This window comes from Grampus griseus, assembly GCF_964374135.1.
Source record: "Grampus griseus genome assembly, chromosome: 4".
NCBI lineage: Eukaryota > Metazoa > Chordata > Mammalia > Artiodactyla > Delphinidae > Grampus > Grampus griseus.
In genome coordinates, this window is record NC_138997.1 from 115,792,464 (window position 1) to 115,798,478 (window position 6,015).

Below are 6,015 nucleotides of genomic sequence, written 5' to 3' on the forward strand. Positions count from 1 at the left end.
CATCCACCTAAATTACAAATTATTTTTTTATGTATAGCATTGAGCTTACTGAATTTGTAATGATTTGGACCAAGATAATTAATTAATGGAAGCATTTTTCATGTTTATAGACAAAGAAGTTTGTTTTGATTTATTTAATTTTCTGCATTTTTGATGAGAAAAAATTTAAATAAATGGTTGTTTAGCTTAATTCTATTAAATAAACTGAATGAATGCAAATGTCCACACTTTCTGGTAATCAAAGATTTAAGGGGCGGGGGGTGGTTTAAATACTCATATGGATAGAAGTAAAGTTTTGATTACCCTAAAGTTAAAGGACACGGCTCTCAGCAACACTGAATTTATGCAAAAGCTGAATATTTATTTGGTTCAGCCAATATTAGCTTGTGAGTTTTAAAGTGATTATAGTACTTGAATGGTATATAGGAGAACAGTTATTCCAAATTAGGGGGAAAGAGGGAACTCCACAAGTCAATATTTATGACAGAATTTGATTCTTTCTTGTTTTTTTACAACTGATGGGCTTGAAGTTACTCAGATCTGCTCCTTCATCCCTTGTGCTATCAGTAAGAATGTGGCGCTGCATCCCACATGCTAGATAGCATAATTCGATTTAATGCATTTCATATACGTCATGCTACATTATAATGCAGCTTACACATATTCAGAACAATTGTTGTTCATACCCGTTAGGCTACAGCTTTTGTCACATTGTGTATTATCTACAATCACTTGTAAATCCAGCAAAATACACAGGCAGAGAAATCAAAGCAGGAGGCAGAGATTGTTTTAATGTGATTATATGGGCATCTGATATGATGGTGCTTTGGACCATATTGACATGAGTGAGGATTCTACGTAGCAACTGTTCAATACCGTCCGTTGGACTTCTCTGATAGACCACTTAACTATCTCAGCTTTTCCAGTGATCATCTCATTTATCTAGGATTATTGCACTGAATTTACTGTTTGGTTTTCTTCCAGAACTGAAATGTCAAGTCCAGTGTCATGTATGCAGTAGCTTTGTGCTGTGAGAGCTTCACAGATCCCCCAAAAGCTGCTAGCAGTTGATCTTCGGATAGAGTTAGAAATAAATAAATCCTCTTTAGCAGATCAATATTCATCCCATTTAATGCTTGATGTGAAACTTGTGGATTTGTGGTGGTAATGCTGATGTACAGCTAATCGTTGAAAATGGGCATTAGGGCTTTTACAGCATGGCAACATATTGTCAGGCAGGAAGGGAAAGAAGTGGTGAGCACAGCCTGGAAAAAAAACGTGGTAGGTTTGTACAAATTTGCTGCACATTCGGAATCCACTTGGGGTGCTTTACTATGTAATACAGAAACTAATAACATGGACAACTAACGGGTGTGCTATGTAAAAGAAATTCCTGTGACCTTCCCTTGGTTTGCCACTATTTGTGGTACATGTATAAAAATGAACTATCTAACTCATTTTGAGACTCTGGTGCTGAAGAAGTTGATATTGAAATATTTTCCCTATGGTGGTGTTGCAAGTACCAATAATTAGAGCACAAAAAACATTTTAGTATAAAAGCCAGAAACTTTGGAGAGTAGTGGGGTTGTTATACTAGAAATTCATACTAAAAATGGGGAGACTCAAAGAAAGGCGTGTAAAGTAGTGTACTGAACAATTAACTCCAACCAAGGAAAAAGACATCCTGCTAGTGAGGAAGGTTTGAAACATGGTTAATGCCAATAGTTAAGGTATTTTTTCTAGTCAATGATATAAAACTCAAAATGTCAGACCTTTCTTAGACTGCAAAGGTTACATTTAGCCCTTTTGATTTAACGGTCTTATTTTTTGCTCTAATATATGACAATTCATACTGTCACGGCGTTCAGAAGAGCAAGTTGGTGCCGGGCATTCTTTGCATGCAATAGCTTTTAGCCCAACCACATACTGTGTAATATAGACATCTGTGGTTGCCAATGGTATATATTTTTTCAACCATATTTCTCGATTATTAATTTAATATAGCACAAGCAAAATGTGCACATGATCTCTGTGTGAAAACCTGGACTTGTCAGTGTTCTTACAGACTCAGGCTGCCCTGGCTGGATTTTAGCAAGCATCTAAACTTATTTGTATAAAGGGATGCCTTTGTGAATAAAGCATGAGAAATATGCACTTACTGTAACTATTGAAACTAGAGAACTGGTATTGATTTGATTTCCCCAGAGAAACGATATTCTTTCTCAAATAGTAGGTTTTCATTTAAGTTTACTGAGGAATGAAACATTATAATCTTTACATGGTGGGAGAGGTCATTAAGCTTAAAACATGCAGAGTAACATCTGCTGGCTCCAGAGATTCACTGGACTGCACAGAAGTGTCAGTTTCCCTCGTGTGAGTCCCAAACTTTACCACTGATAAATGATATTTTCCCCTGATAGGGATCTCGGGTAGTCACAGCTCCTTTAGTTGGAAAAGAAAGATAGGATAAGAGGGCAGGTCACGGTCACAAGACTGTGTTTAACTGATGAAGAGTAAATCAGTAAACAGGGGAGGAAAGGTATGTTTATGCTTGAGGCCATGAAGGTTGGGAAACAGTAATGTGCAAGGCCGAAGATGACAACTGGGAGAGCGTGTGGGTGTGTCTGCAATAATATACACTTGTGAGTTTTCATGCATAAATATGTTCAGTTACCCTGGATATGAAAAAGGCATAATAATATGTGAATATATAGACATATATGTATATATAAGCACCCAGAGATACACTCCATCTATATTGTGTTATGTGTGGATGCAGGAGTGAATATACGGGCATAAATGGGAATATCGTAATCATATTTTAGGGCTTGAAAATATCCTGAAAATGAAAATTTTAAAGTTTATATGAATTCATAGACAGCAGAGTAACAAAAGGTTAGTCATAGAAACTAGGGTGTCTTTTTTCTATTTCTAACTTTTCGTGGTTGATATCAAGGAAGATAAATAGTCTTTTGCTCTACTTTCCTGGAAGAAAGTGGGGCTGGTAGACTTTCTATGACAGTTCTTACATTGATCTAAAGTGACATGTAAGTCAGGGATTTTCCATTTCTTTTTTCTATCTAGAAAAGAAATATTTTCCAGGTTCTCAATGTTTAATTTTATTTTAAGAAGTTATTATTAAAAACTTCACAACTGGTACTTTATTTGACAAACTGGGCCATTAGAAAACTGATAAGAAATTTTTTTTTTCATTTCCCTTAATAGTATATTCTCTCACTTGAATTCTAGAGAATACTATCCATGCACCTTTTTAGGAATTAAAAGAAAATACACTCCCAAAACAAGGTGGAACAACTTACTTCATAATCTCCCCTTAACTACCATGCTTCTTGTTTAGAGAGAAAAAACTTTGAAAAACAAAAATCTGATTTTATTAGGTTTATCACTGTGTGTGTGTTAGGCTACTCAGATACCAAAATACAAACTATACATTTTTGCCTTTTAATCTTGCCCTCACATTTATAATTTTCCTATTCATTCATTTCTTCAACAAATTATTGGGCACATTTTGTGTGCTTAGTCCTTCATCTCCAGGATGTTACACTCTTGTTTTCCATTTTTCCTTAGTCCCTGAGACACTGATATGTATATGTATTTGCATATATTTTTTGAGATGTCCATATTTGTTGTCAACCATAGAATGTAACATGTGGAACAAGGTCGAACATAAATAATACAGAGATGCATGGGTTGATGTCTGGATGGAGTATAATTGAAAAATAATCTAAGAGCCATGTATATGGATATATAGATAACCAGTGGATAGTATGAAGAGTCCTATGTAATTATGTGATCCTCGTTATACTCATGAGCTCTGCTATTCTCCTAAATCAGAGTCTACCAGTTGAGCAACAGATTACATTCTTCTACGGGAAACAAAAACACCCAGCATGAAGTACTCACAGAAAGAATTCCCTCACAATGGTTTCAGCTTCTAAAGATAGGAAAATAAGACTTAAATTTCTACTAGAAGTTAGCTGATGTGAGCACCACCCAAATGTAGCTAGAGTGGAAAAGTAAAGGAAAAACACAATGACTCAGAAACTTTTGTCAGAGAGGGGTCATCTTGGAGAAAAAAAAAACTGAAATGTATATAGAATGAATTTCTTTTGGGCAAAGTGCATGTGTTTATTATAGGACTGAAAATCATGTTATGGTAAGGAGGAAATTTCTATAGTCCATCTTTCCAGATTGACAGTCTTTAAAGGTAACATATTGCCCTGAAGAATGTGTTGGTTGAGGATATCTTCCAGGGGTTTTAGAATTACAAAATGGTGGAGTCCCATAATTCTTGAACATTTTTTAGTCCAACTTTCTAAAAATTCTTATTATACCAGTAGTGAAATCAGGGAGGTCTATGTGAGAACTAGGAATATAAACAGATCAGAGGGGCACATTGTCTAGAAGGTTTCCTGTTGTGAAATATCTTCCAAGGACAAATGTCCACAAGAGAGATCTGGACTTGAGTCACTGGTAGACTGATGTTCTATCAGTGTGTTCCATCTGTGCAAATATAGTCTGTGATACTTTAACTAAAATTTGCCAGAAAAACTATTTAAATGTGGAAGTTTATCACTTTACCTCCCTTCCACTAATCCCTTTTAAAATATTATAAATAACACAGAGCTTAGAGTTGCAGAACAGAGACCCAACAAAACTTAACCTATAATCTTTTTGTAAAAGATTCAAATAAAACCTTACAACAGATAACCAAACCAACCACTTTGATCCATATGACTTATCTGTAGTTCTAATTCCCCTTATCTTTAAAAAATAGGGAATGGAAAAAACCCTCATATTTGAAGCAGATTATTTTATAGGCTTTCCTAAAAAAAAAAAAAAAAATCCCGAGATGTCATATTTCTGTAGGAATTCTTATTTCAAGGAGAAAGAGTTTGACTTGCTCTGGCTTTACATGGCCGCAGTGCCTTCGTGCCTTCTTATTGCTGCAATATGCAGAGGTTACTTGAAAAGCTCCCTGAAAAGATCTGTGCCCTCTTTTATGCAGACAATGAGTAGGGTTTTATACATAGACAGTGATAGAGAGACAAGGAACTACTTGGAAGTTTAAATAATTTGACAAGTTCTGGAATTCCTAAAAAATAATGAAATGAATTTTTGCCGAATTTTTATTTTGTTTTTGTTCTGCCTCAGTTCACCTCGGCGGGTTCAGGCAGGAAGAACAGCCTGAACGGCTCAGTCTGATCTGGAGGGATTAGTTACAGCAAAGAAGCCTGTTGTGTGAAGCTGAGTCATTTTTTTTTTAATGGTAGCAATTCTAAAGAAAAAAATTCAGACATACATAAACATGCCAAATTCTACCTTTATGATAAGTATATCTGGGCAAGCCTTTTAATATAAAATCACCTGAAAATTATTTATACCTAATTAGAATGATCTGTTCTATAGTAATGCTTTATTGGACTCTGAGTAAAACATAGTGTTTCTTATTTCCGAATAAAATGTAATTTTAGTCATAATATTAAGTAAGATACTTAATTTGGCATGAAATTTTAGCACTGTCAATTGCTGACAAGCAATAGGTAAGGACAGGAGATAGGAATTACACAACCAAGGTGAGAAGGTTTTCCCATCAATTTTAAGAGCAACTAGGGTGATGTTAAAGGTGAGATAATGATCTAAATTTTCCACAATACTTTGGGACTAAAATAAGTATGGAATAAGGAAAATTAATTTTCAAAAATATAATTTTCTAGCTAAAATTGTTCCAAATTGGAAGAGTAAAATCTACCCCTTGAAATATACCACACCCAAAGATCTACTCTAAAATATCAAAAAGGATTCGTTTTTGCTCCACCTAAAATTGCATCACTCATTAAAGTTTAACATTTTACCTTCTGCACTTCAACCAGTCCCCCAAACCTGAAACAATCATGAGGCAAATGGACTAACTTAACTAAAATGTTAATTATCCAAATTGTAAGCTCCATTTCCTATTACATTATGGTCTCATTGTGTTTGTTTGGAAATGTT